A 25,903-nucleotide genomic window follows, 5' to 3' on the forward strand; every position below is an offset into this window, starting at 1 on the left:
TACTGAAGCTATGAAGAAGATATTGAATGAATCGAAAGCTTTCTGTAGCATGACTGGGTTAAGTCCCTATTACACCTTGAATAAACCGCCAGCTGTAAGCATCACCTCTCTCCTGCTTGTACTTAATCTGTGTAATCTCCTATAACTTTTGTCAATTATTTTAACAGGGCGATGACCCATTTTGGAAGAAGAAACCTCAAGAAAAACCGACGAAAACCCCTCGACCTAAGACGAAGTTGGTCAAGAGGCCTACCAAGAAGAAGGTGGTTGAATCCACCGGGCTGAACCTCGACGAAGACGTCGATAACCCGGACTCAGAGGTAGAACTTGACTCTCTTGGTTCGCTTTTCATACACCTCATTGACAATGATTATTATCAGGATGACACTAAAGGCAGCCAGGCTGATGACGTAGAGGTAATTACTCTTCCCTCTGGTTCAGACACTCCGTCAACACAAAATATCCGTCAAACAAACCGGAAAATAAAATTTTCTCACCCCCTTGCTTACTTGGACCCAAAATTTCTTTTGAAGAAGCAGTAGCACGAAGCTCGCCGCACAACCCGTCACAGCGGCCAAGTAGTCACTTCGGCCGGTTTATCGAACACTCCGGTTCGGAAACGTCGACTGAAGTCTCACCCACTTCTGATACTTCTTATCCCAGGGCAGGTTATTTCCAACAACCTCTTAATCCGTCCGATTCAAATTATCAGGAACGCCTCATTCATCATCTGGCGAGTCGACGGCCACACAACTCCCTCCTATTAAGATAGTTGCTGGGTAAGTATTTTAATCGAATCTTTTGACGCTTTATACCTACATGCTATATTAAACCTTGCATCTTTTTCCTTTTAGAGCCAAGGCTAGACCCAGCAAGAAGGCTCGGGTAAATAACCCGTTTGACGACCATGTGGTTGTTGAACCAGAAAAAAATCCAGAACCGGAAGGTCCAAATGCTGACGTCATGTTTGATGAACCGCCCCCTCAAGATCATGATTTTGATTTACAAGTGGAAGTTGAAACAACAGACCATGCTGATAAATAGACGAGCCCGGCCCGTACTGATGATGGACCGTCTAGTCCGGTTAAGGCTGCTGATATCCTGTCAAGTCCAGTGAAAGCTACCGGTGACAAGGAAGATGATGTTACCATCACTGGTGTTGGCCACACCTCCCCTGGCAACCCTGTTGCATTATCAAAACACAACGCCAACGAGGAATGTTCTGCTATGGAGAAAGACAAATGGAGCACCGATTTATCAAGCTATGCCCACCTTAGCGCCCAGGAACTCCATTCTGGTTTTTTAAACTGCCTGTACACAAACGGTGACTATGAAGCCGGTTTAGTGAATCTGATGAAGGAGCGTTATGAGGTAACTACATAACCTTTTCTCTCTTAAATCCAATTGTAAGTACCAACTCTTGTAGGCCCCAAGGGCCAATTTATGATGGTATCAAAACCGGGACTTTGTAATATCTCAACTCTGCATACTTATCCTCCAATAGTCGATTGATCCTTTAAAAATGAACCGGTATTTTAGCATTGTAATAATGTAACTTTCGCCTGTGTAGTCCCCAAGGGCCGGTTTATCTTTCCAAGGTGAACCAGGACTTTAAGCACTGTTACTTTGAGCAGACATACATTAGCCCCCAAGTGCCAAGAATAATGCTTGTATTACACTTGGGACTTGATAAAATTTTCTGATAATGAAGCAAATAGGCATTAGCCCCCAAGTGCAAAGTGCATAACTTGTTATGTGCTTGGTACTTCAAATATATAGGGCCCACTGATGATATGTCTTTCCTTTATAGGCGGAGCTGAGAAAAAAGGACACCCAAACCGCTAATCTTCAAGAAAACATTAAATCTCAGCAAGCGGAGGCTTCTAAGGCCAAGGAGGAACTGACCAATATCTTAGCAACCATGGAGAAGCCGAAGGAGTCCTTTAATAAGGAACGGGTGGATTGGGACACAAAGAAATCTGCTTTAGCAAAGAGAGCTGAGGACGCTGAAGCAGCCCTTAAACCGGTGGTCGAAGAACTGACCGGTTTAAAGCGGCAAATAAACGCTATGACCTCTGCTTTATTTGGTAAGTATCCTCATCTAATGTTTTTCAATTCATTTTGTCTCATCAGTTACCAGTTTACTGATGCTTGCAATGTCACAGGGACCCGCATTACCCATCTGGGCTCTGACATGCGGATGAAGCTGAAGGTTGCCTATACGTTGATAGAGCAGTTATATTCGGGAGCCCAACGCGCTATTTGCACCGCTGCTCATAACAAGCCCCCTCCAACGTTAATAAAAGAAACTATTGAGAAACTGTCAATGTTGCCTGCCCGGTTGGATGAACTTAAAAGATCAGCTGCAAGGTCATGTGCTCTGACTGCGCTAATCCGGGCCAAGGCATGGATTCCAGATTTTGAACCGTCAGACATTGGCAAAGGTTATCCTGGCGTGAAGGAAGACGGTGCAAAATTTCACAATGATGATATCCGAAGGCTGACAAGGGAAATGCGACCATTAGCGAGCAAGTTGGCGGAAGAAACGGATCTCTCTCATTATCAACCGGTTGGAAGATATCCTGCACCCACTCATGATGTAGAAGATCTTGTTCCGCCAAGTCGTAAGCACACTTATGCCCCTGACATTGATCCTTCCAACCTTATAAGTGAAGAAGACATGTTCCAAGCCTTAACTGGAATCAATTGGGCAACCATTGATTTCCAGCCACTGGGTAGGGAGGAGGAAGATGCACCAATGCAAGATGATCCCCAATCTTCAAGTCGTCCTGATGATGAATCCTAAACCGGAGGCCAGTTTAGCCTGTCGCAGCCTACCCCTCTTGCTGGAACACTTATTCTGTATGGGCATGAAAGCGCCTTGCAATAGGCTAGTTCAAACACTTGTCTGTTATGCCATCGAGCATACTTATTTGCTTGATACTGATAACTCTCCATGCTTTTGGGATCTAGTATATGCGTAATCTGCAGTGGCTGTATTTTAACTTGTTCCTGCATACAAGAGATTGAAAGTGTCCTGGCGGTTTACCGCTGGACGGGTCATGATGCCCAAATATATAGCCTAGGTGTAGAGCCAAGGCTGTATTAAAAGCAACCAGATATAAAATAGATGATACCTGTTACATTGAATCACCTCGTTGGTTGACCAATTTGTTGTTATAATAAGGGTGATAACACCAATCTGGAGTATTGATGATTCCTTCCATGTTTGCCGGTTTACGATAAAACCGTACCGGGTTACGATAAACAACGGTTTTATCAATATAATACTGGTGACTTGTAGTCAAAACCAGACCGGATCAATAAGTGCCGGATTATAAGTGATCATGTACTGACAACTTAGCGCTGAAAGCCATGCCAGGTTTTAATAAACACCGGTTTATCAAAAAAAACATTTATAAATCTTATCAAAGTAAAAAAACTTTGCAAAAAACACAAGAAGAATATGCAAGGCTTTTCATGGGCTGCCAGGCCCTAAATCGATGCTTTTCATGGGCCGCCAGGCCGCTGAGTTAAACCATTTTTCAAAGTCTTTTAAGATGGACCTCAATCTTTAACCAATCATCATTTTAACTTTGAAAAGTTTAGGGTCTATGAGATTGACTTGTCAAATGTTCGACGGGTCATACGAGGTTTACCTGGACGGAGTGGCTTACTTAAAGAGGCAGGATAACCCGGAGTTTTAGGTGAATACACCTGGCTTCCAAGCCTGGCTTGATAGCCTATTGCAAGGGTGCAAACTCTTTGTTCTTTGAGAAGCAAAGAGCCCCCAAGCAACATTTGAGCTGTGCTCAGTGGGTGCCTATGTTTGAGTTGTGCTGGTGCAACACTCTCTTTGGCCCCACATAATTTCTGTAGCGACCAGACCTCAAACAGTCTGATCTCTGTGCTCCGGTGTCATCCCTGGATCAGTAATGCTGACACCACACAGTACTTGAAGGATTTATAGCAGAGTAGCAATCACACACTTATTACATCGAGTGTCTCAAAAGAGAACTTATTACAATAAATATGGCTTAAGGCCAACTAATAACGATAACAGCGGAAGGCTTGGAAGATAAGTGAGTCCATCAACTCCAACGGCATCACTGAGTATAGAACCACGACCTAAAACTCCTCAATCGTCGTCTGAAAAGTCTGCAACATTAACGCTGCAGCCCGAAACGGGTCAGCACATGGAATATGCTGGCAAGGTAACACATAGAGAGTAATGGAATGCAACAACTATACTATATGCATATTTGGCTGGTGGAAAGCTCTATGGTTACAGTTTTTGCGTAAAGCCAATTTTTCCCTACTTCAAAGGAATAAATTTAATTACTATCATGGTGGTTGTTAAACATTGAGAATGGTTGACAGCATTCTCAATCCCGATTAAGTAACATCATTAAAACCCAACAATATTAATTTAGGGTAACATGTCGAGATTCACATGATAATCCAGGTACTAGATACTCAAGATGTCCATAACCGAGGGCACGGCTAATCATGATTAGTTTGTTACACTCTGCAGAGGTTTGCGCACTTTTCCCCACAAGACTCGATCGCCTCCGTTGGATTTCTCGCACTACATGGTGTTTGAGAAACGGATGACCGAGACACAGTCTTTCAGAAGTGCTAGCACCTTACGACGGATAGACTGGTACACCTACTTTCCCCTACATCTGCTAGTCTACCCTGTAAGAGTTCGCACAACTTAGTCAACTATGCCAGAGCCCATAATGGCTTGTGGCTGCACACGGAAGTTTCTAGTATGAATAATCTCATGATCCCTTTGAGCCTGGGTGGCGGTCCAAAAGAAACAGGCAAGTCCTGGAAACCCCAGGTGCCTCAATCCACCCAGATGTGTGTTAGGTTGCCACCTTAGATAAACCCTTAATTAACAATCTCACATCTGTCATGGATTTCACTCACCCAATCCACGTCTACTAGCATAGCATGGCATAATAAGCAAACGTAGAAGTAACTCCCAAAGGTTTGATAATAAACAGGTAATAGGTACTACCTCATCTACTACCCATCCCACAATTTAATTAGATCCTAATCATGCAGTGTGTGAAGATTGATCTAATGCAATAAAACTGGGTTGTAGAAAAAGGTATGATCAAAGTGTTACTTGCCTTGCTGATGATCCGCGTAACCTAGAGATTCGAAGTAACAGGCGGCGCACTCCGGGTATTCTATCGCAGACAAACAACAAGCATACAATAAGTACTCATCTAATGCACAGGTAAAACTCAAATAGAAGATCTAACCAGAAAGTTCAACTTAAGAACCCTGGTTTGAAAAAAGAATCAAATCGAACGAAGCAAAAGAAATCAAACGGCGAAAGAAAACAACTTCGTTCTAGTAATCTGGATCTAGGGCAAATTTTACAGTAGCAAAAACTTGTTTAAGTTGATTATTCGGAAAGAGGGTTTCGAGATGAAACTCCAGGCGCTTGAATCGCCTGATTCCGATAAACGAGCGAAAAGTTATACTAAAACGAAAATCGGATCAGAAATCGCGATCAGAAAATAACCGTGGAAAATCCGATGAAAAAGAAAACGACGAACAGATTTTTTTTACAACATGGAAAACGAGGCGGCGGCGAACCTCGGGCGGCGCGCAACTCCGGCGGCGTCGGCGGCGGCGGCGGCTATGGGCTAGGGTTTCGGTGCGGCGCGGCTATGGGCCTGGGGCACCGGCGCCTCGCTATTTAAAGGCGCCCCGGGCGGAGTCCCGCTCGGGTACGACCCATAGTCGGTTTCATTTTTTTTATAATTCCGCTCGGAAGAAAAATAAAAAGAAATACTAAACGGACTCCAAAAATCACGAAATAAATTTTGCCGGGTTTCTAAAATCAAGCCCGATAAAGTGAACATTTAACTGGGCCCAAACTACAACTTTGAAAAACGCGCATTTTTCCTAAATTCAAATAAAAATACCGAAAAACTCCGAAGTAAATATTATTTGATTTTTTTATTAAATCCTCAATATTTCTATATTTTGGGAAAGTCATTTTATTCCCTCTCTCATATTTTTGTAATAGAAATAATTGATGATAAAATAAATAAAATCAAATGATCCCGTTTACATAATTTGAGAAAACTCAATATGTAAATAACGAAATCCCCAACTCTCTCCGTGGGTCCTTGAGTTGCTTAGGATTTTCTAGGATCAAAACCAAAGGCAAAATAAAATATGATATGCATGATGACCTAATGTATAACATTCCAAATTGAAAATTTGGGATGTTACAAACCTACCCCCCTTAAAATAAATCTCGCCCTCGAGATTCGGGTTGGCTAGAAAATAGGTGAGGGTGGTCCTTGAGCAAATCTTCCTCTCGCTCCCAGGTGGCTTCATCCTCTGTGTGGTGGCTCCACTGAACTTTGCAAAACTTGATAACCTTGCTGCGAGTAACTCGGCTGGCAAACTCAAGAATCTTGACTGGTTTCTCCTCATAGGTCAAATTGTTATCCAACTGAATTGCTTCCAATGGCACTGTGTCTCTCAAAGGTATGTCAGCCATCTCTGCGTGACACTTCTTCAACTGAGAAACGTGAAACACATCATGAACTCCTGTTAATCCTTCTGGCAATTCCAACTTGTAAGCCACTTCTCCCATACGCTCCAAAACTCGATATGGTCCTACAAATCGTGGCGCTAACTTCCCCTTAACTCCAAATCGCTTAATCCCTCGAAGTGGGGATACTCGAAGATAAGCTTTATCTCCGACTTCGTAAACTGTCTCCTTGCGTTTAGAATCTGCGTAGCTCTTCTTCCTGGACTGGGCTACCTTGAGCCTATCGCGAATCAACTTCACCTTCTGTTCAGACTCCTTAATCAGATCTGGTCCAAACAACTGGCGGTCTCCAACTTCGTCCCATGACAACGGTGTCCTGCACCTCCTTCCGTACAAAGCTTCGAAAGGGGCCATCTTCAAACTGGTCTGATAGCTATTATTGTAAGAAAACTCTGCATATGGCAAATTATCGTCCCAACTAGATCCATAATCTAGCGCACAAGCTCTCAGCATATCCTCCAAAATCTGATTGACTCTCTTAGTCTGCCCATCTGTCTGCGGGTGAAAAGCTGTACTAAATTCTAGCCTAGTACCTAAAGTCTCATGCAACTGCTTCCAGAACTTTGAGGTAAACTGGGTTCCTCTATCTGATACGATGCTCCTCGGAACTCCATGCAAACATACGATCCTGGTCATGTATATCTTTGCCAACTTAGCACTGGTGTAAGTGGTCTTTACTGGGATGAAATGAGCTACCTTCGTCAATCGATCAACTACAACCCAAATCAAGTCATAGCCTGAACGAGTCCTTGGTAATCCCGTGATAAAATCCATGCCTAGCTTATCCCACTTCCATTCGGGTATCGGCAATGGTTGCAACAATCCTGCTGGCTTCTGATGCTCTGCCTTTACTCTCTGACATACGTCACAAACTGCTACATACTCCGCAATATCCTTTTTCATTCCGGTCCACCAAAAAATATCCTTCAAATCCAAATACATCTTGGTATTTCCTGGGTGAATCGAATATGGTGAATCATGTGCCTCTTGAAAAATCAACTTTCTGATCTCCGGGTCATTGGGTACATAAACACGGTCTTCAAACCATAGGGTGTCGTGCTCATCCTCACGAAATCCTTTAGCTTTTCCTTCTTTCATTTTCTCCTTTATAGAAGCAATCTCCTTGTCAGTTTTCTGAGCTTCTCTGATTCTATTCATCAGAGTTGACTGGATTTCCAACGCTGCTACATAGCCTCTCGGAACTATTTCCATACATAGTTCACAAAAATTTTCTGCTAACTCCTTGGGTATTTCTCCCGTCATTAGTGTATTGACATGACTCTTACGGCTCAATGTGTCAGCTACTACATTAGCCTTCCCGGGATGATAATGCAATTTCATATCATAATCCTTGATGAGCTCCAACCATCTCCTTTGTCTGAGATTCAACTCCTTCTGCGTGAAAATGTACTTCAAACTCTTATGATCCGTGTACACCTCACAATGATTTCCGATGAGGAAATGTCTCCATGTCTTCAATGCATGCACTACGGCTGCTAACTCCAAATCATGCGTAGCGTAATTCAACTCATGGGGCTTCAGTTGTCATGAAGCATACGAAACAACTCTTCCTTCCTGCATAAGCACTACTCCAAGTCCTCGACGTGAAGCGTCGCAATACACCTCATAATCCTTGGTTTGATCTGGCAAAATCAACACTGGTGAGGTAACCAAACAGTTCTTCAACTCCTGGAAACTTGTCTCACACTCCTCAGTCCATTTGAACTTAGTAACCTTTTCAACAACTCCGTCATAGGTTTCGCGATCTTTGAGAAGTTCCCAATAAATCTCCGGTAGTATCCTGCGAGTCCAAGAAAACTCCGGATCTCTCCAACTGCTGTTGGTGCTTCCCACTTGGTCACGGTTTCAACTTTAGCGGGATCTACTGCTATACCTTCTCCGGATATAACGTGTCCGAGGAATCCTACTTCCTTCAACCAAAACTCACATTTGCTAAACTTGGCATATAATTAATGTTCTCTGAGCTTTCCAAGTACCAAACGCAAATGCTCCTTATGCTCCTCTTCATTCTTCGAATATACCAGCATATCATCAATGAACATACGACGAACTTATCCAAAAACTCCATAAACACTTTGTTCATCATGTTCATAAAATAGGCAGGCGCGTTAGTCAGACCAAATGACATAACGTATACTCATACAGCCCATACCTGGTGGTAAAAGCTGTCTTCGGAATATCCTGTTCTCGAATCTTCAACTGATGGTATCCTGATCGCAAATCGATCTTGGAAAACACTTTGGCTCCTTGCAATCGATCAAACAGATCATTTATCATTGGTAGCGGGTACTTGTTCTTGATTGTTACTTCATTCAATCCTCGATAGTCAACAACCATCCTTAACGATCCATCCTTCTTCTCTACTAGAAGTACTGGTGATCCCCAAGGCGAAGAACTTGGGCGAATATATCCCTTATCCAGTAACTCCTTAATCTGCCTCTTAATTTCCACCAAATCTTTTGCTGGCATCCTATAGGGTCTCTTTGATATTGGCCCAGTGCCTGGCAATATCTCAATCAAAAACTCAGTATCTCTATCCGGTGGCATGCCTGGCAACTCTTCGGGAAATACATCAGGAAAATCCTTTACCACTGGTACTTCCTCCTGCGCAACTCCTGATAAGGAATTTACTTGTGTCCTCTTTGGCACATGCCGGGATACATACTTGATCCTTCTTCCTTCTGGTGTGGTAAGCAAAATTGTCTTACTGGCGCAATCGATGTTTCCTCCATACATCGACAGCCAATCCATACCAAGAATCACATCCAGACCTTGGGATTCCAAAATAATTAAATCCGTTGGGAAAACATGCCTTCCTATACTTAATGGCACTTGAAAACATCCTTGACTCGCCATGTACTCTGCTCCTCGTGAGCTTACTAGCATAGGTGTTTTAAGAATCCTAGTGGGCAGGCTATACTTTTCCACAAATCCCCTTGATATGTATGAATGTGATGCACCAGTATCAAAAAGAACGAGTGCAGTAAATGACTTAACCAAAAACTTACCTACTACTGCATCGGGCTGAGCTTCAACCGCCTCCACATTAACGTGGTTCACCTATCCCCTGTTGAAAGGGTTCAGCTTCTTTCCAGAGCTTCCATTGCCGTTTTGTCCTTCAGGACAGTCATTTGCATAATGTCCTGGCTTCGAACACTTATAGCAAGTGACGTGGCTCAAGTCCTTCTTGGCTGGGGTTGATGGGGTGCTGCGGTTCTGGCCATTGCTTCCTCCATTCCCATTACCATTCTTGGTGCCATTGTGATTGTGCGAGCTACCTACTCCATGGGTATGCTGAAAATGTCCTCCTGGCCTAGGGGTAAAACGAGGCTTCTGTTGAGCTCCTGAGTTATACTTATCTTGTCCATACTTCCTCTTGCAGTTCTCAATTTGCTGCTGCTTCCCTTCAATCATAAGAGCACGGTCTACCAACTCCTGGTAGTTGTTGAAGGTGGCTACCATCAGCTGCATACTCAACTCATCATTCAGTCCTTCCAGGAATTTCTCCTGCTTAGCTGCATCCGAAGCAACGTCATCTGGGGCATATCGTGCTAGCTTACTAAACTCCTCCACATACTGGCCAACTATCCGTCCTCCTTGGCACAAGTTACAAAACTCACGCTTCTTCATGGCCATTGCTCCTGCTGAAACATGGGCAGTACGAAAAGCCTGCTGAAACTGGTCCCATGTGACAGTGTCGACTGGGAAGGTGGCTGTGAAATTCTCCCACCAGGATGCTGCGGGTCCTTCTAACTGATGTGCGGCAAACTTCACCTTCTCCGCATCTGCGCATCCTGCTGTGGTCAACTCCCTAGCTATCTTGCGGAGCCAATCATCTGCTACTATCGGCTCGGTGCTACTGGAAAACACCGACGGATTCAGCCTAGGAAAACGGGCTAAGTGGTCAACAGGTGGTGGTGGTGGATTGTTGTTGTTGTTCCCCTGATTCTGATTCTGAACTAGCAACTGCATCAAGGTGTTCTGCTGCTGGATCAACTGGGTGAGCTCCGGCGGAAAGGCAAATCTGGGGTCACGTCTCGGAGGCATCTAAGGTTTTAGAAAAGATGAGATATAAGAATAGAGGGGGTCTAAAGAGAAAACACTACCCATATGCACATGAGGCAAAAACAAACAATTCACTTCAAACAATCAAACAAGGACATACAATCGATCTAGCTATCGCAAAAGTGCTCGGACTACTATATTTACATGGTGGACTACTACTACTGATGAGGTGGTCTACTAGAAATATTCTACGGTTGTAGACTCCATGATATCTGCTCCTGCTTCATCAACATAGTCATCATCGCTACTATCTTGTTCCAAGTCGGTGCCGTCAATGATGATGTAGTCCTCCGGGCTAATCTCCTTGGGTTCTTCGTCTTCATCTACTGGTGTCGGGCCTTCCATAAATATTCCAATCTTCTTAATTAGATCATCATTCTTCTCCACCAATACTTCAATTTCTTCTTCATAATCTTCGCGTGTAGCCTTGAGTTCTTCCTCCAGTTCCTTGATTCTAGTCTTAGCCTTCTTCAGGTCTATCATGTCGGCGCACATCTGATTCTCCTGTCGTCGAATGTGCTGGTTTAACTCCTGAATAAAAGCTGCAATTGATCTATCTTTCCTGGTGCTGATCAGCTCCCAGTGTTCATCTCGGCGCCCACAAATCTGGTAGATAGTATCCTTAAGATCCTTGCGGTAGACTTCTCCAATGCGTCCCATGGCGATGTGAGCTGCCATGCTCTTTCCTAGACTCCAAGTTGGTGCATCAAAAGAAAACTCTATGGGCTCAGTGACTGGCATGAACGTCCTTCTTGGAACTTGAACTTGAATCATCCAGCGCTCTTCTTCAGGTAAGGTGGCGTTGTAGGTTCCCGTGAAGCTTGGTACTCCTATGTTCAGGTATCTAGTGACTTCCTTCAAGTGGCGTCCAAAGGGTGTATCCTCATCTGGTTGTGTGAACTTGTTCCTTGCATCCGCCATCCTAAAGAGTAGAAAAGATGAGAAGTCAGAAGAGAAGAGAGTGAGTAGTGATCTAGGTCTTTAGCTTAAGGGTCGTGTCCTACAGTCAGCGTGTGCTCTGATACCATCTCTGTAGCGACTAGACCTCAACCAGTCTGATCTCTGTGCTCCGGTGTCATTCCTGGATCAGTAATGCTGACACCACACAGTACTTGAAGGATTTATAGCAGAGTAGCAGTCACACACTTATTACATCGAGTGTCTCAAAAGAGAACTTATTACAATAAATATGGCTTAAGGCCAACTAATAACGATAACAGCGAAAGGCTTGGAAGATAAGTGAGTCCATCAACTCCAACGGCATCACTGAGTATAGAACCACGACCTAAAACTCCTCAATCGTCGTCTGAAAAGTCTGCAACATTAACGCTGCAGCCCGAAACGGGTCAGCACATGGAATATGCTGGCAAGGTAACACATAGAGAGTAATGGAATGCAACAACTATACTATATGCATATTTGGCTGGTGGAAAGCTCTATGGTTACAGTTTTTGCGTAAAGCCAATTTTTCCCTACTTCAAAGGAATAAATTTAATTACTATCATGGTGGTTGTTAAACATTGAGAATGGTTGACAGCATTCTCAATCCCGATTAAGTAACATCATTAAAACCCAACAATATTAATTTAGGGTAACATGTCGAGATTCACATGATAATCCAGGTACTAGATACTCAAAGATGTCCATAACCGGGGACACGGCTAACCATGATTAGTTTATATACTCTGCAGAGGTTTGCGCACTTTTCCCCACAAGACTCGATCGCCTCCGTTGGTTCTCGCCACACAGGTGTTGAGAAACGGATGACCGAGACCATCTTTCAGAAGCGCTAGCCACCTTACGACGGATAGACCGGTACACCTACTTTCCCCTACATCTGCTAGTCTACCTGTAAGAGTTCGCACAACTTACTCAACTATGCCAGAGCCCATAATGGCTTGTGGCTGCACACGGAAGTTTCTAGTATGAATAATCTCATGATCCCTTTGAGCCTGGGTGGCGGTCCAAAAAAACAGGCAAGTCCTGGAAACCCCAGGTGCCTCAATCCACCCAGATGTGTGTTAGGTTGCCACCTTAGATAAACCCTTAATTATCAATCTCACATCTGTCATGGATTTCACTCACCCAATCCACGTCTACTAGCATAGCATGGCATAATAAGCAAACGTAGAAGTAACTCCCAAAGGTTTGATAATAAACAGGTAATAGGCACTACCTCATCTACTTCCCATCCCACAATTTAATTAGATCCTAATCATGCAATGTGTGAGGATTGATCTAATGCAATAAAACTGGGTTGTAGAAAAAGTATGATCAAAGTGTTACCTGCCTTGCTGATGATCCGCGTAACCTAGAGATTCGAAGTAACAGGCGGTGCACTCCGGGTATTCTATCGCAGCAAACAACAAGCATACAATAAGTACTCATCTAATGCACAGGTAAAACTCAAATAGAAAATCTAACCAGAAAGTTCAACTTAAGAACTCCGGTTGGCAAAAAGAATCAAATCGAACGAAGCAAAAGAAATCAAACGACGAAAGAAAACAACTTCGTTCTAGTAATCTGGATCTAGGGCAAATTTTACAGTAGCAAAAACATCTTTAAGTTGATTACTCGGAAAGAGGGTTTCGAGACAAAACTCCAGGCGCTTGAATCGCCTGATTCCGATAAACGAGCGAAAAGTTATACTAAAACGAAAATCGGATCAGAAATCGCGATCAGAAAATAACCATGGAAAATCCGATGAAAAAGAAAACGATGAACAGAATTTTTTTTACAGCACGGAATACGAGGCGGCGGCGAACCTCGGGCGGCGCGCAACTCCGGCGGCGGCGGTGGCGGCGGCTATGGGCTAGGGTTTCGGTGCGGCGCGGCTATGGGCCTGGGGCACCGGCGCCTCGCTATTTAAAGGCGCCCCGGGCGGAGTCCCGCTCAGGTACGGCCCATAGTCGGTTTCGTTTTTTTTATAATTCCGCTCGGAAGAAAAATAAAAAGAAATACTAAACGAACTCCAAAAATCACGAAATAAATTTTGCCGGGTTTCTAAAATCAAGCCCGATAAAGTGAACATTTATCTGGGCCCAAACTACAACTTTGAAAAACGCGCATTTTTCCTAAATTCAAATAAAAATACCGAAAAACTTCGAAATAAATCTTATTTGATTTTTATGAAATCCTCAATATTTCTATATTTTGGGAAAGTCATTTTATTCCCTCTCTCATATTTTTGTAATATAAATAATTGATGATAAAATAAATAAAATCAAATGATCCCGTTTACATAATTTGAGAACACTCAATATGTAAATAACGAAATCCCCAACTCTCTCCGTGGGTCCTTGAGTTGCTTAGGATTTTCTAGGATCAAAACCAAAGGCAAAATAAAATATGATATGCATGATGACCTAATGTATAACATTCCAAATTGAAAATTTGGGATGTTACAATTTCCTTTTGGCCTTAAGCCTATCAAGAGGTGTAGCTATGGTGCGAATACAACCAAGCCCCCTAGTGATTTCCCTCTGGCCCTTAGCCGATCAAGAGGCGTAGCTATGGTTCAAATACGACCAAGCCCCCTAGGGACTTCCTTTTATATGTGTGGTGTTATAAGCCGGATCTGTAGAACTCCGCTTTATAAACAGAAGCCCCCATGTAAACACACATGATGTGAAATCAACAGAGACCCCGCTTTAGCTGAGGCTCCGGTTTATTATATTGATCATAATATATACATTTTCATAATTATGTACATAAGAAGAGCCTGTGACTCAAGTATAGTAAGGCCGAAGATGATCTATATTCCACGGCCGCTGGGTCTCCTCCTCCGATTTACGTGCGTCTTTGTGCTCTCGAACATCGATAAGGTAGTATGATCCATTGTGCAGATTTTTGCTGACCACAAACGGTCCTTACCAAGGTGGGGATAACTTGTGCATATCAGTCTGATCCTGGATGAGCTGGAGCACCAGATCGCCTTCTTGAAAAGTTCTGGTTTTAACCCGGCGGCTGTGATAACGTCGCAGATCTTGCTGATAAATCGCCGAACGTGCCGCTGCAAGATCACGCTCCTCATCCAACAGGTCCAGTGAGTCATGACATGCTTTCTCATTATCAACTTCAACATAAGCCGCCACACGGGGCGAGTTATGACGGATGTCACTAGGGAGAACCGCTTATGCTCCGTTAACCATGAAGAAAGGCGTGTAACCCGTAGATCTGTTCGGTGTGGTATTGATACTCCATAACACATAAGGTAACTCCTCTACCCAACAACCCGACGTCCGCTTTAAAGAAACCATAAGACGGGGTTTGATACCTCCCAAAATCTCTTGATTTGCCCCCTCTGCTTGACCATTAGATTGGGGTGAGCTACTGAGGACACGTCAAGCCGGACGTGCTCACGTTGACAAAATTGTTCCATAGCACCCTTGGACAGATTAGTACCATTATCAGTTATAATGCTATGTGGACAACCAAACCGGAAGATCACCTTTTTGATGAATTGAACCGCCGTGGCCGCATCACACTTACTGACTGGCTCTGCCTCTACCCACTTGGTAAACTTATCAACCGCCACCAGTAGGTGGGTCTTCTTATCCTTGGACCTCTTAAAGGGTCCAACCATATCCAGCCCCCAAGTTGCAAACGGGCAAGTGATTGGAATCATCCTTAATTCTTGAGCCGAAACATGAGTGCGGCGTGCAAACTTCTGACAACCGTCACACCTCTTTACCAAATCCTTAGCATCAGCATGATCCGTCAACCAATAGAAGCCGTGACGAAAGGCCTTAGCCACCAAGGATTTTGAACCGGCATGATGATCACAATCTCCTTCGTGGATCTCACGCAAAATCTCACAACCTTCTTGAGGAGACACACAACGCTGAAACGCCCCTGTTACGTTGCAATGATGCAGCTCTCCATTGACAATGGTCATTGACTTGGATCGCCGGATTATTTGTCGGGCCAAAGTTTCATCGTCCGGTAACTCGCCCCGGTTCATGTATATCAGGTATGGGACCGTCCAATCCGGAATAACGTGAAGAGCCGCCACCAATTGAGCCTCCAGGTCAGGCACAGCCAAATCCTCCTTCGTAGTTATCTTGACTGACGGATTATGCAGCACATCTAGAAAGGTATTGGGTGGCACCGGTTTACGTTGAGAGCCTAAGCGACTCAAAGCATCTACCGCTTCATTCTTTCACCGGTCTATATGATCAACCTGATAACCCTTGAAATGACCATCCACTGTGTCCACCTCTCGTCTATACGCCGCCATGAGTGGATCCTTGGAATCCCAAGTGCCAGACACCTGTTGAGCCACCAGGTCCGAGTCACCAAAGCACTTAAACCGGCTTAAATTCATCTCCTTCACCATCCAAAGACCATGGAGCAAGGTCTCATACTCAGCTGCATTGTTAGTGCAAGGGAACATTAAACGGAGAACATAACAAAACTTATCACCTCGTGGGGAAGTTAATATGACTCCAGCCCCCGAGCCCTCCAATTGTCTGGACCCATCAAAATAAATAGTCCAATAAGTGTTGTCTGGATTTTCCTCCGGTGCATGCAACTCTGTCCAATCATTGATGAAGTTTACAAGTGCTTGGGATTTGATTGCTGTGCGAGGCGTATATTTTAACCCGTGGGGGTCCAACCTCAATAGCCCATTTGGCAATCCGGCCAGTTGCCTCTCTATTTTGGATGATATCTCCCAAGGGGGCTGAACTGACCACTATGATAGGATGACCCTGAAAATAATGCTTGAGCTTCCGGCTTGCCATGAAAACCCCATACACTAGCTTCTGCCAATGTGGGTATCTCTGTTTGGACTCAATAAGCACCTCGTTGATATAATAAACCGGCCGTTGAACCGGATACTCTTTTCCAGCCTCCTTGCGCTCCACAACAATAACCACACTAACAGCCCGGGCATTAGCAGCCACATATAGCAATAAGGGCTCTTTATCGACTGGAGCCGCAAGGATAGGTGGCTTGGCTAACTGTCTCTTCAAGTCCTCAAACGCTTTATCAGCAGCATCACTCCAGACGAAGTCATCCATATTCTTTAGCATCTGATATAAGGGGATAGCCTTCTCCCCAAGGCGACTAATAAACTGGCTTAAGGCTGCAATCTGGCGCACCAAACGCTGAACATCGTTGATACACGCCAGTTTAGCCAGGGATGTGATAGTTGTGATCTTCTCTGGATTAGCTTCAATGCCCCTGTTAGATACCAGAAAACCCAAGAGCTTGCCTGTCGGTACACCAAAGACACATTTGGCCGGATTAAGCATCATCTTATAAACCCGGAGGTTATCAAAAGTTTCCTTCAAGTCATCTATCAATGTTTCCTCCTTTCTGGACTCCACCACAATATCATCCACATAAGCATGAACATTGCGCCCAATCTATTTATGAATACAATTCTGGACACAGCGCTGATAAGTCGCCTGGTCACTTTTGAGCCCAAAAGGCATAGATACATAGCAGAAGGCTCCAAATGGAGTTATGAAAGCTGTCTTCTCCTGGTCCTTAACTGCCATTTTGATCTGATGATAACCAGAATAAGCATCCAGAAAACACAAACGGTCACAACCTGCCATAGCATCAATAATTTGATCGATACGAGGGAGGGCAAAGGGGTCAGCTGGACAGGCCTTGTTCAAGTCTATGTAGTCCACACACATGCGCCAAGTGCCATTTTTCTTAAGTACCAACACCGGATTAGCTAGCCACTCAGGGTGAAAGACCTCCACAATAAACCCTGCTGCCAAAAGCCGGGCTACTTCCTCACCAATAGCCTCACGCCTCTCCTCGTTGAAGCGGCAGAGAAATTGCCTGACCGGTTTAAACTTAGGATCTATGTTAAGAGTGTGCTCAGCGAGTTCCCTCGATACACCTGGCATGTCAGAAGGCTTCCATGCAAAGATGTACCGGTTCTCATGGATGAACCCGATGAGCGCGCTTTCCTATTTCGGATCTAGGTTAGCACTGATGCTGAACTGCTTGGGTGAATCACCAGGAACAAAGTCAACTAGCTTAGTCTCCTCAGCCGATTTAAATTTCAGTGCCGGATCATGCTCTGTAGTTGGCTTTTTCAGAGAAGTCATATCTGCCGGATCAACATTGTCCTTATAAAACTTCAGCTCCTCTGTAGCACAAACCGACTCAGCATAAGCCGCATCACCCTCTTCACATTCCAAAGCAATCTTCCGGCTTCCATGCACTGTGATGGTCCCCTTATGACCCGGCATCTTAAGCTGCAGATAAACATAACAAGGTCTTGCCATGAACTTAGCATAAGCCGGCCGTCCGAACATGGCATGATATGGACTCTTGATTTTCACCACTCCAAAAGTCAACACCTCTGATCTTGAATCATGATCATCCCCAAAAGCAACCTCTAGGGCTATCTTGCCAACTGGGTATGCCGATTTACCGGGCACTATACCATGAAAAACGGTGTTCGATGGTTTAAGATTCTTATCTGTCAATCCCATGCGACGGAATGTTTCATAGTAAAGGATATTGATATTGCTTCCTCCATCCATAAGCACCTTGGTGAACTTATACCCCCCAACCCGAGGTGCCACCACTAAGGCTAGATGACCCAGATTATCAACCCGGGGTGGATGATCCTCTCGACTCCACAAAATGGGCTGTTCAGACCAGCGCAGATAACGAGGTACAGCCGGTTCAACGGAACTCACGGCCCTTTTATGAAGCTTCTGATCATGCTTACATAAGCTAGTGGTGAAAACATGACACTGCCCACTATTCAACAGCTTTGGATTGCTCTGATAACCCGATTGCTGCTGCTGTTCATTCCCCTGATGGTTATAACCTCCCTGGTTGCCCTGACTGCTTTGATTGCCATGTCCGGTTTGGTTGCCTTGGAATCCTGAACCGAAACTGCCACCACCATAACCCGGCCCATGGAAACCGCCTCCTGAACCACCGGGCGGTCCATTGTCATATTGAAAGAGATTTGAATTTTTGAACTCCCGCATAATGAAGAAATCCTTCCAAAGATGTGTTGCTGGCCTCTCCTTCGATCTGTGCTTTGGGCTAGGCTGATTTAACAGGTGCTCAAGATTGGGGCCTGACCCTCCACCCCGCTGGGGCAGTTTACCCTTACGCCGCTGACCGTTATCCTGGGTGTTGGTGTTAGCCACAAGGTCCAAGCTATTATCCGCCTTGCGTTTACCGTTGTTCCCATGACCTGTCGGGTTATGCCGCTGCCCGTTGGTGCTGCTGCTCTTCTTTCCCTTCCCTGTCTTGTCGTCATCAGACTCGGGGTCCTTGGTACTATTGGAGTCGGCATACTTCACCAGAGCCGCCATAAGTGTTCCCATGTCATTGCAATGGCGTTTGAGTCATCCCAACTTCAGCTTCAGGGGTGCAAACCGGCAATTGCCTTTCGATGTTAGAACTGCTGTGTCAGCGTTGATGCGGTCTAATGAATGCAAAATCTCTGAAACCTGGCGCACCCAACGGGTTGTTGATTCTCCTTCCTCTTGGACACAGGCAGCTAAATCCATGATTGACATGGGCTGTTTACACGTATCCTTGAAATTCTGGATGAACCGGGCCCTTAACTCAGCCCACGACCCAATGGAGTTGGCCGGCAGGTTTTTCAGCCATGTGCGAGCTGTTCCCTCCAACATCATGGTAAAGTATTTGGCACACGCCGCCTCATCCACATCCAGCATCTCCATTGCATCTCATAGCTTTCCACCCATGACTAGGGGGATAAATCGGAAGTGTAATTCGGCACCTTGCGCGGGACTTTGAAATCCTTGGGTAGCCGTACATTACGCAGTGTTGGGACGAGACATGGTACCCCCAAAGAACTGGAGGTAACCCCTGGTTCCACCGACGTTGTTGGACGAACCAGAGTGAGTTGGCGGGCCTCATGCTGCGCCTCTAACTCGGCCTCTCGACGTGCCCTAGCGTGATCCACTACATCATGAGCATTGCCACCGCCACCCGCCGGGTTATGGCCATGATAACCCACAAGTATAGGGATCGCAACAGTTTTCGATAAGTAAGAGTGTCGAACCCAACGAGGAGCTAAAGGTAGAACAAATATTCCCTCAAGTTCTATCGACCACCGATACAACTCTACGCACGCTTGACGTTCACTTTACCTAGAACAAGTATGAAACTAGAAGTACTTTGTAGGTGTTGTTGGATAGGTTTGCAAGATAATAAAGAGTACATAAATAAAAAGTAGGGGCTGTTTAGATAAAGAAACAATAAAGTAAATATAGCGAGTGTGGAAAAGTGGTGGTAGGGGTTATGAAACTGCCCCTAAGCAATTGACTACTTTACTAGACCGATAGCAAGTATTATGTGGGAGAGGCCACTGCTAGCATGTCATCCCTGACTTGGAATTCTATGCACTTATGATTGGAACTATTAGCAAGCATCCGCAACTACTAATGTTCATTAAGGTAAAACCCAACCATAGCATTAAGATATATTGGTCCCCCTTCAATCCCGTATGCATCAATTTCTATGCTAGGTTGAAGCTTCTGTCACTCTTGCCCTCCAATACATAGTCCTATCAACATACAACTAACCCTAGGGTGTGATCCACGCGCGCAATCATATGATGGGCACCAAAGGACAACAACATGACCATAAGCAAATTAAATCAATCATAGAAATTCATCAACCACCGATAGGACAACAAAAATCTACTCAGATATCATAGGATGGCAACACATCATTGGATAATAATATGAAGAATAAAGCACCATGTTCAAGTAGAGGGTACAGCGGGTTGCGGGAGAGTGGACCGCTATAGATAGAGGGGGAAGGTGATGGAGATGTTGGTGTAGATCGCGGTGATGATGATGGCCCCCAGTGGCACTCCGGTGCCACCGGAAGCGAGGGGGAGAGAGCCCCCCTCCTTCTTCTTCTTCCTTGACCTCCTCCCTAGATGGGAGAAGGGTTTCCCCTCTGGTCCATGGCCTCCATGGCACGGGAGGGGTGAGAGCCCCCCCCCCCCCGAGATTGGATTTGTCTCTCTGTCTCTCTCTGTTTCAGCGTTCTCAGATTCTTCCCTTTCACCGTTTCTTATATCCCCGGAGATCCGTAACTCCGATTGGGCTAAAATTTTAACACGATCTCTATCCAGAAATTAGCTTTCTTGCGGCGAAAGAAGGGCATCAACCGCCTTACGGGTGGCCCACGAGGGTCAAGGGCGCGCCCCTTGCCTTGTGGCCACCTCGGGCACCGTCTCGCGTGGATTTTTCTTCCCAAAAATCATATATATTCCAAAAAATCTCCGTCAGTTTTTATGCCGTTTGGACTCCGTTTGATATGGATATTCTGCGAAACAAAAAACATGCAGCAAACAGGAACTGACACTGGGCACTAGATCAATATGTTAGTCCCAAAAATAGTATAAAAAGTTTCCAAAAGTATATGAAAGTTGAATAATATTGGCATGGAACAATCAAAAATTATAGATACGATAGAGACATATCAGCATCCCCAAGCTTAATTCCTGCTTGTCCTCGAGTAGGTAAATGATAAAAAGGATAGTTTTTGATGTGGAATGCTACCTAGCATAATCTTGATCATATGTCTAATCATGGCATGAATATTACGATACGAGTGATTCAAAGCAATAGTCTATCATTTGACATAAAAACAATAATACTTCAAGCCCACTAATAAAGCAATCATGTCTTTTCAAAATAACAAGGCCAAAGAAAGTTATCCCTACAAAATCATATACTTTGGCTATGCTCCATCTTCTTCACACAAAATACTCACATCATGCACAACCCCGATGACAAGCCAAGCAATTGTTTCATACTTTTTAACGCGCTTCAACATTTTCAACCTTCACGCAATACATGAGCGTGAGCCATGGACAAAGCACTATAGGTGGAATACAATGGTGGTTGTGGAGAAGACAAAAAGGAGAAGATAGTCTCACATCAACTAGGCGTATCAACGGGCTATGGAGATGCCCATCAATAGATATCAATGTGAGTGAGTAGGGATTGCCATGCAACAGATGCACTAGAGCTATAAGTATATGAAAGCTCAAACTGAAACTAAGTGGGTGTGCATCCAACTTTCTTGCTCATGAAGACCTAGGGCATTTGAGGAAGCCCATCGTTGGAATATACAAGCCAAGTTCTATAATGAAAATTCCCACTAGTATATGAAAGTGATAACTCAAGAGACTCTCTATATGAAGAGCATGGTGCTACTTTGAAGCACAAGTGTGGTAAAAGGATAGTAACATTGCCCCTTCTCTCCTTTTCTCTCATTTTTTTTCTTTTTTTTCTTTTTTGTTGTGGTCTTATTTGGCCTCTCTCCTTTTTTGGGGGGGATTCTTTGGCCACTTTTATTTTGATAACCTCACATGGGACAATGTTCTAATGATGATGATCATTACACTTTTATTTACTTACAACTCAATATTACAACTCGATATCTAGAACAAAGATATGACTCTATATGAATGCCTCCGGTGGTGTACTGGGATGTCCAATTATCTAGCGTAGCAATGACATCAAAAAACGGACAAGCCATGAAAACATCATGCTAGCTATCTTACGATCATGCAAAGCAATATGACAATGAATGCTCAAGTCATGTATATGATGATGATGGAAGTCGCATGGCAATATATCTCGGAATGGCTATGGAAATGCCATGATAGGCAGGTATGGTGGTTGATTTGAGGAAGGTATATGGTGGGTTTATGGTACCGGCGAAAGTTGCGCGGTACTAGAGAGGCTAGCAATGATGGAAGGGTGAGAGTGCGTATAATCCATGGACTCAACATTAGTCATAAAGAACTCACATACTTATTGCAAAAGTTTATTAGCCCTCGAAGCAAAGTACTACTACACATGCCCCTAGGGGGATAGATTGGTAGGAAATGACCATCGCTTGTCCCCGACCGCCACTCATAAGGAAGACAATCAATAAATACCTCATGCTCCAACTTCGTTACATAACGGTTCACCATACGTGCATGCTAAGGGAATCACAAACCCCAACACAAGTATTTCTACTAATCCACAACTACCCACTAGCATGACTCTAATATCACCATCTTTATATCGCAAAACTATTGCAAGGAATCAAACATATCATATTCAGTGATCTACAAGTTTTATGTAGGATTTTATATCTAATCATGTGAATGACCAATTCCTGTCATCTCTTTAAATAGATATAAGTGAAGCAAGAGAGTTTAATTCTTTCTACAAAAGATATGCCCATGCTCTAACAAATATAAGTGAAGCAAAAGAGCATTCTACAAATGGCGGTTGTCTATGTAAAGAGAAACAGGCAATCCAAACTTCAAATGATATAAGTGAAGCACATGAAGCATTCTATAAAGCCATACTCAAAAGATATAAGTGAAGTGCATAGAGCATTCTATAAATCAACCAAGGACTATCTCATACCAGCATGGTGCATAAAAGAAAAGTGAAAACTAAATGCAAAAGACCCTCCAAGATTGCACATATCGCATGAACGAAACGAATCCAAAAACATACCGATACTTGTTGAAGAAAGAGGGGATGCCTTCCGGGGCATCCCCAAGCTTAGACGGTCGAGTCTCCTTGAATATTTACTTGGGGTGCCTCGGGCATCCCCAAGCTTGAGCTCTTGCCTCTCTTCTTTCTTCTCACATCGAGACCTTCTCGATCATCGAACACTTCATCCACACAAAACTTGAACAGAAAACTCGGTAAGATCCGTTAGTATAATAAAGCAAATCACTACTCTAAGTACTGTTGCAAACCAATTCATATTTTGTTTTTGCATCGTGTCTACTGTAATATAACTTTTTCATGGCTTATTCCACTAATATAAATTGATAGTTTCATCAAACCAAGCAAACTATGCATCAAAAACAGAATCTGTCTAAAACAGAACAGTCTGTAATAATCTGAACATTCACCATACTTCTGATACTTTAAAAATTCTACCAAAATTATGAAAAATAAAAAATTTGCATAGGAAGACAGTTCAAAAAGAATCAGAACCATTTGACGTTCCAGAAAAAAAATGTAAAATCTCTCACTACAGCCAAAGTTTCTGTCCTGCACCGTACAAACCATCAAGCAAATGTAAACATCCTAAAGGCAAACCTTGGCACATTATTTTTATTTCTAAACTTTATAAAATCACACAACAGAAATAAATAACTCTCTAAAACTTTCGGGTTGTCTCCTTGGCAGCGCTTTCTTTAAAGCCATTAAGCTAGGCATATAGTGCTCAAGTAATGAATCCACCCGGATCCCAAGGTATATCAAAGCCAATTTTAATTAACAATGATTTGTAATTTAGTAGTGAGCACAAGGTAACATATATCATACAACAACGAAGTCTAACTCTCTTCCCATGCATCGGCATGTCATAAAAGAACAATTCATGCACACATAGTAAAGGCCAATGCATAGTATAAACAGTTTCTTGCAATTTTATCATATTGGAAACATAGAGAGGTGGAGATATAGTTCCCCTCTCATATTGCAAGTAGGAGCAGCAAGCACATGCATATTATTTTCATCAAAATCATCATGTGCAACGGTAAAAGGCAACCCATCAATATAATCCTTAATAAGTGCAAACTTCTCCGATATAGTGTAGTCGGGAGAATTCAAAAAGATAATAGGACTATCATGCATGGGTGCAATAGCAACAATTTCATGATTAACATAAGGAACTATAGCAAGTTCATCTCCATAAGCATAATTCATATTGGTATCTTGGCCACGAGCATAGCAAGCATCATCAAAAAGGGATATTTCAAGAGAATCAACGGGATCATAACAATCATCATAGCAATCATCCTTCGGTAAGCACGAAGGGGAATTAGACAATGTATGAGTTGAAGAGTTACTCTCATTAGAAGGTGGGCACGGGTAGCTAATCCGCTCTTCCTCCTTTTGTTCTTCGCTCTCCTCCTCATCTTTTTCATCCAATGAGCTCACAGTTTCATCAACTTCTTCCATAGATTCCTGCAAAATATTAGTCTCTTCTTGGACAGTGGCGTATTTCTTAATAAGCGCATTAATTTCATAATTGTATTCATAATTCTCATAAAAATATTTCAGGATAGCTAAATTTTCAGGTCTATAAACAGCATCATCAAAATCTTCAAACTCTTTAAACATAGATTCAATTTCATAAGCACCCATAAAAGCAACAAATTCTTCTATTTGTTCCACATCATAGTAATCATATATAGCATTAGCATAAGAAGCTAAGGTCTTATTATCATTAAATTTGCATGAAAAGGGAAGGTGTGGAGCCTTCATCCTAGAGCAACAAGTATAATCATATCTCAAGCATAGTTGCCTAGCATACCAATTCAATATATGAATTTGATCCCATAATAGTTTCCCTTTTTGTGTCAAGCGGTAATCCCTAAAGTATTCACGTTGATCCAACGTTACTCCCATTACATAATTGAATGGGGGTTTCTCAGGATTATCAAAGTAGTACATAATATTTTTCACATAACCAGCATCGAGGGTTTTAGGAGGTTCCCCATCTCCATGAGTAGCAAGTACACCTAATTTTTTTGGTATTTCGTGTTCCATATCCATAACTAAAGATAGAGAACAACTAAGAACATCAAATAAAAATTAATTAGTGATAAAGCAAACAAGCACACACGAGAATATTCACCCCACGCTATTGCTCCCCGGCAACGGCGCCCGAAAAAGGTCTTGATAACCCACAAGTATAGGGGATCGCAACAGTTTTCGATAAGTAAGAGTGTCGAACCCAACGAGGAGCTAAAGGTAGAACAAATATTCCCTCAAGTTCTATTGACCACAGATACAACTCTACGCACGCTTGACGTTCGCTTTACCTAGAACAAGTATGAAACTAGAAGTACTTTGTAGGTGTTGTTGGATACGTTTGCAAGATAATAAATAGTACGTAAATAAAAAGTAGGGGCTGTTTAGATAAAGAAACAATAAAGTAAATATAGCGAGTGTGGAAAAGTGGTGGTAGGGGTTGGATCTGTCTCTCTGTCTCTCTCTGTTTCTGCGTTCTTAGATTCTTCCCTTTCACCGTTTCTTATATTCCCGGAGATCCGTAACTCCGATTGGGCTGAAATTTTAACATGATTTCTATCCTGATATTAGTTTCTTGTGGCGAAAGAAGGGCATCAACCGCCTTACGGGTGGCCCACGAGGGTCAGGGCGCGCCCAGGGGGCAGGCGCGCCCCTGCCTCGTGGCCACCTCGGACACCGTATCGCG

The sequence above is a fragment of the Triticum urartu genome, chromosome 6, assembly GCF_003073215.2.
Source record: "Triticum urartu cultivar G1812 chromosome 6, Tu2.1, whole genome shotgun sequence".
NCBI lineage: Eukaryota > Viridiplantae > Streptophyta > Magnoliopsida > Poales > Poaceae > Triticum > Triticum urartu.